We start from the raw sequence: 12131 nt of genomic DNA, 5'->3' as shown, positions 1-12131 counted from the left end.
AACGTGCACCCTTATTACAAGGACATGGACACAAACAATTCATTTTGGAATTCAACCTTTGTTGGAAACATGAATTAAATAAAAGCTGCGGACATGGAGATGCCGGGGATTGAACCCGGGGCCTCACACATGCGAAGCGTGCGCTCTACCACTGAGCTACATCCCCATTCCGGTTCTACCTGGGCGCAGTTCCACCTAGGTATGGGGTGAAACTTTGTCATCAGCTTCTTTCTCTCTCTTGTCACCCCACTCACTCTCCTGTTGGCCCTGGGACTTGTACCCATCGAGTCTGCACAGAGTCCAAGCAAAATGTGTTTCTTTTAAACTGAAAGAAATAACTAGAATACATGTGGAGGATGGATACTATAATGCTTTCCCAATTTATTTATTATTGGAAGTATTTAATTCGGAAATTAAAGTGATCTGGATACTTTTAAGCACTTGTTTTCATCTCCAAATGTTTAAATAAACAATTTGATCACTGTGTACATCGTGAGTTACAAAATTAGCAGGTTCCATAAATTAACACACATTAATCCTAAGGTTTCGTTCATCCAGGGTAATATTTACGAAAGTTAACGTGCACCCTTATTACAAGGACATGGACACAAACAATTCATTTTGGAATTCAACCTTTGTTGGAAACATGAATTAAATAAAAGCTGCGGACATGGAGATGCCGGGGATTGAACCCGGGGCCTCACACATGCGAAGCGTGCGCTCTACCACTGAGCTACATCCCCACCACACGGGCTCAGTCTGATCCCAGTAACGTGACCTCGTTGTGTAAGGGGGCTATCGGGGTCATGGCCGGAGTTGAAGAATCTACTCTGAAATCTCGCAGATCTTTTCCTTTTCCCGTTTGTTAGATAGCGGCACTTGGAAGCAAGCATTACCTGTGCTACTTCTGAGTACCTTGAAAGTGACATCTCATCCACATTAGGGGTAATCACAAAAAACATAGGGCTCGATGAATGTGGCCCAGTGGCCTAATGGATAAGGCACCAGTTTCCGGAGCTGGGGATTGTGGGTTCGGGTCCCATCTGGGTCTTTAGTGTTTTGGAAAAAATTAAACGATCATATTTCTTCTTCAAATCACAAGTTGATTTCCCATTCAATTACCTATGCATAATTACCTATACACTTATAAGTAAAATTTCCCAAGTATCCTGATTTAATTCCACTCTTTGAGTTATCCTTCTGCCATGAGGACTCCAGACTGATTTTCGTCTCACACACTCCGTTCGACCACAACACTTTTATATCAGCTTCTTCCACGCACTGCTCGAATTTAGAAGTCCATCCTCCGGTATTAAGCCTAATAACCTTGCTAAGTTTCGTAAAAATGTTAACTCTAATCGACGACAACTTGATTGAAGTGCTGTTCATTGCTGAACGGATGACATGTTGGGCTTCTGGATCTGTGCTCAGCAATCAAGCTCCAAAATTAAGATTGAATCAAAACAAGTTGGCGTTTTGTCCAGGCCACGCATGTTCCTTCGAGTAAAATTGGCCACTGGCAAAATGTCACTGCGTGGAGATGCCGGGGATTGAACCCGGGGCCTCACACATGCAAAGCGTGCGCTCTACCACTGAGCTACATCCCCATGCTGGTTCTACCTGGGCGCAGGTCCACCTAGGTATGGGGTGAAACTTCGTCATCAGCTTCTTTCTCTCTCTTGTCACCCACTCACTCTCATGTTGGCCCTGGGACTTGTACCCATCGAGTCTGCACAGAGTCCAAGCAAAATGTGTTTTTTTTTTAACTAAAAGAAATAACTAGAATACATGTGGAGGATGCTTTCCCAATTTATTTATTATTTGAAGTATTTAATTCGGAAATAAAAGTGTTCTGGATACTTTTAAGCACTTGTTTTCATCTCCAAATGTTTAAATAAACAATTTGATCACTGTGTACATCGTGAGTTACAAAATTAGCAGGTTCCGTAAATTAACACATATTAATCCTAAGGTTTCGTTCATCCAGGGTATTATTTACGAAAGTTAACGTGCACCCTTATTACAGGGACATGGACACAGACAATTCATTTTAAAATTCAACCTTTTGTTGGAAACATGAATTAAATTAAAGCTGCGGACATGGAGATGCAGGGGATTGAACCCGGGACCTCACACATGCGAAGCGTGCGCTCTACCACTGAGCTAGATCCCCACCACACTGGCTCAGTCTGATCCCAGTAACGTGACCTCGTTGTGTAAGGGGGATATCGGGGTCATGGCCGGAGTTGAAGAATCTACTCGGAAATTTCGCAGATCTTTTCCAATTCCCGTTTGTTAGATAGCGGCACTTGGAAGCAAGCATTTCCTGGGCTACTTCTGAGTCCCTTGAAAGTGAAATCTCATCCACATTAGGGGTCATCACAAAGAAAACAGGGCGCTATAACTTTGACCCAGTGGCCTAATGGATAAGGCACCAGCTTCCGGAGCTGGGGATTGTGGGTTCGAGTCCCATCTGGGTCTTTAGTGTTTTGGTAAAAATTCAACGATCATATTTCTTCTTCAAATCACAAGTTGATTTCCCATACAATTACCTAAGCATAATTTACCTCTCCACTTATAAAACATTTTTCCCAAGTATCCTGATTGAATTCCACTCGTTGAGTTATCCTTCTGCCATGAGGACTCCAGACTGATTTTCGTCTCACACACTCCGTTCGACCACAACACTTTTCTATCAGCTTCTTCCACGCACTGCTCGAATTTAGAAGTCCATCCTCCGGTATCAAGACTAATAACCTTGCTAAGTTTCGTAAAAATGTTAACTCTAATCGACGACAACTTGATTGAAGTGCTGTTCATTGCAGAACGGATGACATGTTGGGCTTCTGGATCTGTGCTCAGCAATCAAGCTCCAAAATTAAGATTGAATCAAAACAAGTTGGCGTTTTGTCCAGGCCACGCATGTTCCTTCGAGTAAAATTGGCCACTGGCAAAATGTCACTGCGTGGAGATGCCGGGGATTGAACCCGGGGCGTCACACAAGCAAAGCGTGCGCTCTACCACTGAGCTACATCCCCATTCTGGTTCTACCTGGGTGCAGGTCCACCTAGGTATGGGGTGAAACTTCGTCATCAGCTTCTTTCTCTCTCTTGTCACCCACTCACTCTCATGTTGGCCCTGGGACTTGTACCCATCGAGTCTGCACAGAGTCCAAGCAAAATGTGTTTTTTTTTAACTAAAAGAAATAACAAGAATACATGTGGATGGATACTATAATGCTTTCCCAATTTATTTATTATTGGAAGTATTTAATTCGGAAATTAAAGTGTTCTGGATACTTTTAAGCACTTGTTTTCATCTCCAAATGTTTAAGTAAACCATCTGATCACTGTGTACATCGTGAGTTATAACAAGTAAACCCGTAAAAACAAAGTTTTTCACTCTAAATCCTTTATATGCGTGGCGGCTAGAGTCCTCTCGTCCTCTGGCTTGAGATGGCTGCCACCTATGGGTCAGATGATAACATTGCACCATTAAGCAATTGGTAATTCAACGTAATATTTTTGTCCTAAAAAGTGTAAAATGTTGGAAAAAAAATTTCACGAACATTAATTGTCACGCACAACGAGTCTGTGTGGAAAAATGTCAGCTCGATTGGATCACGGGAAGTGGGTTAAAAAACGACCGAAAGATTTGCACGGTGCTAAGCAAGCAAGCGAACTTAATATAAAGGATTTAAAAATAGCAAGTTCGGTAAATTAACTCCTAAGATTTCGTTCATCCAGGGTAATATTTACGAAAGTTAACGTGCACCCTTATTACAGGGACATGGACACAGACAATTCATTTTGGAATTCAACCTTTGTTGGAAACATTAATTAAATAAAAACTACGGACATGGAGATGCCGGGGATTGAACCCGGGGCCTCACACATGCGAAGCGTGCGCTCCACCACTGAGCTACATCCCCACCACACTGGCTCGGTCTGATCCCAGTAACGTGACCTCGTTGTGTAAGGGGGCTATCGGGGTCATGGCCGGAGTTGAAGAATCTACTCTGAAATCTCGCAGATCTTTTCCTTTTCCCGTTTGTTAGATAGCGACACTTGGAAGCAAGCATTACCTGTGCTACTTCTGAGTACCTTGAAAGTGACATCTCATCCACATTAGGGGTCATCACAAAGAACACAGGGCTCAATGAATGTGGCCCAGTGGCCTAATGGATAAGCACCAGCTTCCGGAGCTGGGGATTGTGGGTTCGAGTCCCATCTGGGTCTTTAATGTTTTGGTAAAAATTTAACGATCATTTTTCCTCTTCAAATCACGAGTTGATTTCCCATTCAATTACCTATGCATAATTTACCTCTCCACTTATAAAGAAAATGTCCCAAATATCCTGATATAATTCCACTCGTTGAGGTATCCTTCTGCAATGAGGACTCCAGACTGATTTTCGTCTCACACACTCCGTTCGACCACCACTCGGCAGGTCACAACACTTTTCCATCAGCTTATCCCAAGCACTGCTCGAATTTAGAAGTCCATCATCCGGTATCAAGTCTAATAACCTTGCTAAGTTCCGTAAAAATGTTAACTCTAATCGACGACAACTTGATTGTAGTGCTGTTCATTGCTGAACGGATGACATGTTGGGCTTCTGGATCTGTGCTCAGCAATCATAACGAATCAAAACAAGTTGGCGTTTTGTCCAGGCCACGCATGTTCCTTCAAGTAAAATTGGCCACTGGCAAAATGTCACTGCGTGGAGATGCCGGGGATTGAACCCGGGGCCTCACACATGCAAAGCGTGCGCTCTACCACTGAGCTACATCCCCATTCTGATACGACCTGGGCGCAGGTCCACCTAGGTATGGGGTGAAACTTTGTCATCAGCTTATTTCTCTCTCTTGTCACCCACTCACTCTCATGTTGGCCCTGGGACTTGTACCCATCGAGTCTGCACATAGTCCAAGCAAAATGTGTTTCTTTTAAACTGAAAGAAATAACTAGAATACATGTGGATGGATACTATAATGCTTTCCCAATTTATGTATTATTGGTTGTATTTAATTCGGAAATAAAAGTGTTCTGGATACTTTTAAGCACTTGTTTTCATCTCCAAATGTTTAAGTAAACCATCTGATCACTGTGTACATCGTGAGTTATAACAAGTAAACCCGTAAAAACAAAGTTTTTCACTCTAAATCCTTTATATGCGTGGCGGCTAGAGTCCTCTCGTCCTCTGGCTTGAGATGGCTGCCACCTATGGGTCAGATGATAACATTGCACCATTAAGCAATTGGTAATTCAACGTAATATTTTTGTCCTAAAAAGTGTAAAATGTTGGGAAAAAAATTTCACGAACATTAATTGTCACGCACAACGAGTCTGTGTGGAAAAATGTCAGCTCGATTGGATCACGGGAAGTGGGTTAAAAAACGACCGAAAGATTTGCACGGTCCTAAGCAAGCAAGCGAACTTAATATAAAGGATTTAAAAATAGCAAGTTCGGTAAATTAACTCCTAAGATTTCGTTCATCCAGGGTAATATTTACGAAAGTTAACGTGCACCCTTATTACAGGGACATGGACACAGACAATTCATTTTGGAATTCAACCTTTGTTGGAAACATTAATTAAATAAAAACTACGGACATGGAGATGCCGGGGATTGAACCCGGGGCCTCACACATGCGAAGCGTGCGCTCCACCACTGAGCTACATCCCCACCACACTGGCTCGGTCTGATCCCAGTAACGTGACCTCGTTGTGTAAGGGGGCTATCGGGGTCATGGCAGGAGTTGAAGAATCTACTCTGAAATCTCGCAGATCTTTTCCTTTTCCCGTTTGTTAGATAGCGACACTTGGAAGCAAGCATTACCTGTGCTACTTCTGAGTACCTTGAAAGTGACATCTCATCCACATTAGGGGTCATCACAAAGAACACAGGGTTCAATTAAGGTGGCCCAGTGGCCTAATGGATAAGCACCAGCTTCTGGAGCTGGGGATTGTGGGTTCGAGTCCCATCTGGGTCTTTAGTGTTTTGGTAAAAATTTAACGATCATTTTTCCTCTTCAAATCACGAGTTGATTTCCCATTCAATTACCTATGCATAATTTACCTCTCCACTTATAAAGAAAATGTCCCAAATATCCTGATATAATTCCACTCGTTGAGGTGTCCTTCTGCCATGAGGACTCCAGACTGATTTTCGTCTCACACACTCCGTTCGACCACCACTCGCAGGTCACAACACTTTTCTATCAGCTAATCCCAAGCACTGCTCGAATTTAGAAGTCCATCATCCGGTATCAAGTCTAATAACCTTGCTAAGTTCCGTAAAAATGTTAACTCTAATCGACGACAACTTGATTGTAGTGCTGTTCATTGCTGAACGGATGACATGTTGGGCTTCTGGATCTGTGCTCAGCAATCATAACGAATCAAAACAAGTTGGCGTTTTGTCCAGGCCACGCATGTTCCTTCAAGTAAAATTGGCCACTGGCAAAATGTCACTACGTGGAGATGCCGGGGATTGAACCCGGTGCCTCACACATGCAAAGCGTGCGCTCTACCACTAAGCTACATCCCCATTCCGGTTCTACCTGGGCGCAGTTCCACCTAGGTATGGGGTTAAACTTCGTCATCAGCATCTTTCTCTAACGTGTCACCCCACTCACTCTCCCGTTGGCCCTGGGACCTGTACCCATCGAGTCTGCACAGAGTCCAAGCAAAATGTGTTTCTTTTAAACTAAAAGAAATAACAAGAATACATGTGGATGGATACTATAATTCTTTCCCAATTTATTTATTATTGGAAGTATTTAATTCGGAAATAAAAGTGTTCTGGATACTTTTAAGCACTTGTTTTCATCTCCAAATGTTAAAGTAAACCATTTGATCACTGTGTACATCATGAGTTGAAATAAGTATAACCCGTAAAAACAAGGTTTTTCACTATAAATCCTTTATATGCGTGGCGGCTAGAGTCTTCTCGTCCTCTGGCTTGAGATGGCTGCCACCTATGGGTCAGATGATTGCATTGCACCATTAAGCAATTGGTAATTACATATAATATTTTTGTCCTAAAAAGTGTAAAATGTTGGAAAACATTTTTCACGAACATTAATTGTCACGCACAAAGAGTTTGTGTGGAAAATATCAGCTCGATTGGATCACGGGAAGTGGGTTAAAAAACGACCGAAAGATTTGCACGGTCCTAAGCAAGCAAGCGAACTTAATGTAAAGGATTTAACAAGTAAACCCGTAAAAACAAAGTTTTTCACTCTAAATCCTTTATATGCGTGGCGGCTAGAGTCCTCTCGTCCTCTGGCTTGAGATGGCTGCCACCTATGGGTCAGATGATTGTCTGCCAGTATTAAGCAATTGGTAATTAAATATTTAATTTGTTTTCCCTAAACAGTGTAAAATTTTGGAAATTATTTTTCACGAAAATTAATTGTCACACACAACGAGTCTGTGTGGAAAATGTCAGCTCGATTGGATCACGGGAAGTGGGTTAAAAAACGACCGAAAGATTTGCACGGTCCTAAGCAAGCAAGCGAACTTAATATAAAGGATTTAAAAATATATTCGCCTGTGGAGGACGCGGGGATCGATCCCGCGACCTTTGGCATGGGAAGCGAGGGTGCTAGCAACTGCGCTACTCCGCCACGGCCTATGGAGGGGTTACGCTCTGGGCTCTTATACTGTGACGTTCAGCCAAAGCCATGAATGAGTTCTATTTGAATATATGTAAAATAATTTTCTTTTGCCTAAAAAGTGTTAAATTTTTTACATTTTTTTTCACAAACATTAATTGTCTCGCACAACGAGTCTGTGTGGAAAATGTCAGCTCGATTGGATCACGGGAAGTGTGTTAAAAAACGACCGAAAGATTTGCACGGTCGTAAGCAAGCAAGCAAGCACGCAAGCAAGCAAACAAGCACGCAAGCACGCAAGCAAGCGAACTTAATATAAAGGATTTAAAAATAGCAAGTTCGGTAAATTAACATACATTACTCCTAAGATTTCGTTCATCCAGGGTAATATTTACGAAAGTTAACGTGCACCCTTATTACAGGGGCATGTGTAATAAAGGACTCCGTTGTCCTTTATTGGTCCGTACAACTTTGCCCGCACGGCGTCTCGCTCAGAGTCTCCTCCGTCTCCCGCTCGGCAGCCCCACTGCTGCCGTCGCTCCTGCAGACTTGCTGCTGGCTCACTAAGCAGCCCCGCTGCTGGCTCTTCACTCAGCCTCTCTGCCTCCGACCTGCAGCCCCACGGCTGCTCACTATGCAGCCCCGCTGCTGGCTCTCCGTCTCCTCCGTGCCCGGACACCGCTGGCCAACGGTGCCGAGTCCCGACCTGTGGCGATCACGCCACTTTCCTCCTCCTGCCCTGCGTGGCCTCCTCCTGTCTTTATTTCCACACTCTCCTCCAGCCTTTCCGGTTCCTGCCCTTAAAAGCTCTCCCTCTCCCCACGTGACCCTAACTCCTCCCACCTGTTACGTCACATCCCGCGAGCCCGTTTACGCTCGCATTACACCACCCTCCCCCGTAGAGAAAATTCCAGCCGTCCTCGGCTGAAACAGAATAAGTAATGCGAGCGACCACCAACCATCAGCCGTGAACGGACAACTGAGAATATAACGAATATAACAATAACAACAAGAACGAGAACAACAATCAACGAAAAGAAAGGGATTTCGAACGCGTGCGGGTCGCCGGCCCGTCCCGGACGAGCGGCGGCCCCCCTGCAGACCGAGAACGCGATGGGGTTTTAGGAGCGACAGGATCAAAACCGCCTGTCGCTATTGGAGGCCCGCCAACGCCAAGGTCCCGTTCCCCCGAAGGACTAGAGTCCGGGGTGTCCCGCAACCGTGTCTGTGGTGGGGTTGGAGGGGCGGCGGGGTCAGGTGTCCCCGCAGCCGTGGCAGGCCCACCCAGAGCAGAGTCTGCTGCCTCCTGCAGTGTCACGGCCGGTTTGTCTGTAGAAGGCACGACAGGCGCTCTTGCAGGGTCAACAGGCACAGGCAAGGGTGCGTCGGCAGCAACAGACACCGGCAAGGCAACATCAGAAGATGACGCATCCATTCGAGGGGCCACGTATGGTTTCAAGCAAGACGTATGGACGTACCAGCGCCGAGATCCGAACCGAACGCACGCGGACTGCGGGTTAGGAACCTCAATGAGCCTAACAGGCCCCTGCCATGGTTTATGCAATTTAGGGGAGGTTCCTGCTCGCACCTGCGGGCAATGCAGCCAAGCCATGTCCCCCACCTTCCAGGGGCACTTCCCCTTCGAGCGTCGAGCGCAACGTTCGTTTCGGGCCTGGGTTTTGGCAGTAGCCACTCTGGCCCCCTCCCGCGCCTCAGCGACGCGGCGAACGGCGTCCTGAATGTAATCGGGGAGAGGCTTAGTAGGTCCTCTCACTCCCGTTCCCAACTGCACATCCATTGGCGGCACGTTTTCGCGACCGTACATGAGAAAAAACGGAGAATATCCTGTGGACGCGTGAGGCGTCATCCGGTATGCCGAGAGTACCCCAGGGATGTGCAAATCCCAGTCAGCTTGCTTCTCATTAACCGTGTGACACAGCATGGCTGACAGCGTCCGATTCAGTCGTTCCACCATGCCATCCGTCTGCGGGTGGTAGGGGGATGTCCGGATCTTTTTGGTCCCCAGAGCAGCACACACCTCCCCCAACAATTTAGAAGAAAAATTCCGGCCCTGATCCGTGAGCAGCCTCTCCGGCGCCCCTTTGTCCATGACATATCCAAATAGAAAGGCGTCCGTAATGGACGCCGCCGACTGGTCGGGCAAGGGCCAGGCCATCGGCCAGCGGGAGAGATACTCCACCCCAACTAGCAAGTATTTATTACCCTTAGCGGATGGCGGGAAGGGTCCCAAAATATCCAACGCCACCAACTCGTTAACTCGAGACACTTGTATAGACTGTATCGGCGGCACATGTGGGTGTTTAGGCGGCTTCCGCCGGGCACACTCGGGACACGCGCGAACGTGCCCGACGACATCCGTCGTCATGCTGTGCCAGAAGTAGTCTCGCTGCAACGTCAAAAGGTTTTCTGCACCTCCAGGTGTAATAGCGTGTCGCAATGCAGAGTCCTAATCAATTCGTACCGTAACGACGACGGTACAACCAGACGCCAGCGATCATGTAACCCCTCCCTCCACATCAGCAGTCCGTCGCGGAGAGCGGCCCCCGGCGTCCCCCCGGAAACCAGTCCCCCCCCTCCCTTTGCAGCCCGACTTCGCAGGGTCCCCAACGAGTCGTCAAGCATTTGTTCACGAATCCACACTGCTCGTGGAAGGTTCAGAACCCCATCGGCCGGTCCCGGGCACACTGGAGCCTCAGGCACCTCGACCGCTAACGCAATAGGCCGAGGGGGCTGCTGGGTCGGGTACACCTATGCGTACCCGACGCGCAAGCGCAAGGGGATCCTTGCTGTAACCTGGAGAGCGCGTCCGCATTCGCGTGACGCGCCCCCTTCCGATGTTGAATTTGGAAGGAAAACTCCTGCAGAGTGTCCAACCATCGTGCCAGCTGGCCAGATGGTTGGTCTACCCTCAGAACATATTGTAAAGCCGCATGATTCGTGCGCACAATAAACGAACGGCCGTAGAGATACGGCCGAAATTGCCGGAGAAAATAGACAATGGCCAAAAGTTCACGGCGAGTGACGCAGTAGCGGGTTTCCGCGGGGGACAAGACGCGGCTACCGTACGCCACCACGCGTTCCACACCCCCTTTGGACTGTGACAGAACGGCCCCAATGCCCGTGTCACTCGCGTCCGTGTCCAGAATGAAGGGGTGATCAAAATCGGGATAGTCCAATGTTGGCGCCGTTGCCAAACGATCGCGCAGGCCCTTAAACGCCGCCTCCTCTGGCGGTCCCCAACTGAATTTCCGTCCTTTACCCGTAAGGAGGTGCAGAGGCCTAGCGATCGTTGCAAAATTGGGAACGAACCTACGGTAATATGAGGCAAACCCCAAGAAGCGACGCACATCCCCCACCGTGGCCGGGGTTGGCCAGTTGCGGACGCACACCGTGTTCTCCGGATCCGTGGCAACCCCGTCGGCACTGACTATATGTCCCAAATAGCGCACGGACCATTGCAATAGGTGACATTTCTTAGGTTTAAATTTCAGATTGGCGGAGCGCATCCTGGCGAACACCGCCTCCAGTCTCTGTAGATGTTCGTCAAATGTGCGGCTAAAGACGATGATATTGTCTAAATATATCAGACATGTCTCCCACTGCAACCCCGTTAATACCAGCTCCATCAACCTCTGAAATGTGGCGGGGGCAGCATTCAACCCCATCAGAAGACAATTAAATTGAAATAGGCCCTGCGGCGTACGGAAAGCAGTCTTTTCCCGCGAGGACTCATCGAGGGGAAGCTGCCAGAATCCCGAAGAGAGATCCAGCATCGAAAAGAACTTCGCCCCCGACAAGACATCGAGGGAATCATCCATACGCGGCAGAGGGTACGCATCCGCCACGGACACTTTGTTTAATTTGCGAAAATCGACGCAAAATCGCAATTTGCCATCTTTCTTTTTGACCAAGACTACAGGCGCGCCCCATGGGCTGTTAGACGGAGATATTAGTCCGCAACCAGCATGTCATCCACTGCTCCACGAACATGGTCTCGCTCCGCCGGGCTCATCCGATGCAAGTTCAACCGAATTGGAGCAGCATCCCCCATGTCAATATGATGGGAAAGCAGGGAGGTGCGTCCCAAGTCCAAGTCGTCGGAGCTAAACACATCGGAATAACTCAACAATAGCGCGCCAAGCGCGGATCGCTGTTCCCCGGTCAGGGATGAATTTTCGCCGCACAATTCGGCGACCCAGCGATCATCTTGGCCCGCAGGGCCCGAAACTTCGGCAACCACATCCCGGCGGCCCAGATCGTCCTGGGCCGTGAACGCTGTTTTGGCATGGGCCACGACCATTCCGGCCGGCACGCAAACATTCTGCGTACTCCCATTAAGCACCTGCAAAAACGGCCGCTGGTCCGGCCGGATAATAGTTTGCGCCCCGACCAGCGCCGATCCGCCCGTTATGGTTGCGGACGGTGATAACAAAACCCCAGGCGCTCCTTCCCGACCAGGCACCGGTTTCTGATATCGCAAGGGGATAA

The 12131-nt window shown here is 47.7% G+C and overlaps 10 non-coding genes across 10 annotated transcripts; 1 reads left to right on the top strand and 9 right to left on the bottom strand.

The window, feature by feature from the left end:
- Nucleotides 1-94: 94 nt before the first annotated feature.
- On the bottom strand, nt 95-166 carry TRNAA-CGC (transfer RNA alanine (anticodon CGC)). The gene has a single exon. It is a non-coding gene; the product is annotated as a tRNA-Ala (tRNA).
- A 505-nt stretch (nt 167-671) lies between these two features.
- Nucleotides 672-743, bottom strand: TRNAA-CGC (transfer RNA alanine (anticodon CGC)). The gene has a single exon. It is a non-coding gene; the product is annotated as a tRNA-Ala (tRNA).
- Nucleotides 744-1535: 792 nt separating this feature from the next.
- TRNAA-UGC (transfer RNA alanine (anticodon UGC)) lies at nt 1536-1607 on the bottom strand. The gene has a single exon. It is a non-coding gene; the product is annotated as a tRNA-Ala (tRNA).
- Nucleotides 1608-2101: 494 nt separating this feature from the next.
- Nucleotides 2102-2173, bottom strand: TRNAA-CGC (transfer RNA alanine (anticodon CGC)). Its single transcript has one exon. It is a non-coding gene; the product is annotated as a tRNA-Ala (tRNA).
- A 235-nt stretch (nt 2174-2408) lies between these two features.
- TRNAR-CCG (transfer RNA arginine (anticodon CCG)) lies at nt 2409-2481 on the top strand. Its single transcript has one exon. It is a non-coding gene; the product is annotated as a tRNA-Arg (tRNA).
- Nucleotides 2482-2966: 485 nt separating this feature from the next.
- TRNAA-UGC (transfer RNA alanine (anticodon UGC)) lies at nt 2967-3038 on the bottom strand. Its single transcript has one exon. It is a non-coding gene; the product is annotated as a tRNA-Ala (tRNA).
- Nucleotides 3039-3859: 821 nt separating this feature from the next.
- Nucleotides 3860-3931, bottom strand: TRNAA-CGC (transfer RNA alanine (anticodon CGC)). The gene has a single exon. It is a non-coding gene; the product is annotated as a tRNA-Ala (tRNA).
- A 793-nt stretch (nt 3932-4724) lies between these two features.
- On the bottom strand, nt 4725-4796 carry TRNAA-UGC (transfer RNA alanine (anticodon UGC)). Its single transcript has one exon. It is a non-coding gene; the product is annotated as a tRNA-Ala (tRNA).
- Nucleotides 4797-5617: 821 nt separating this feature from the next.
- TRNAA-CGC (transfer RNA alanine (anticodon CGC)) lies at nt 5618-5689 on the bottom strand. The gene has a single exon. It is a non-coding gene; the product is annotated as a tRNA-Ala (tRNA).
- A 792-nt stretch (nt 5690-6481) lies between these two features.
- On the bottom strand, nt 6482-6553 carry TRNAA-UGC (transfer RNA alanine (anticodon UGC)). The gene has a single exon. It is a non-coding gene; the product is annotated as a tRNA-Ala (tRNA).
- Nucleotides 6554-12131: the final 5578 nt, after the last annotated feature.

This window comes from Lampetra planeri, chromosome 42 (genome assembly GCF_965212315.1).
Source record: "Lampetra planeri chromosome 42, kcLamPlan1.2.h2, whole genome shotgun sequence".
NCBI lineage: Eukaryota > Metazoa > Chordata > Hyperoartia > Petromyzontiformes > Petromyzontidae > Lampetra > Lampetra planeri.
The sequence above is the reverse complement of the archived record's forward strand: the minus strand, read 5'-3'. Positions and strand labels throughout refer to the sequence as shown.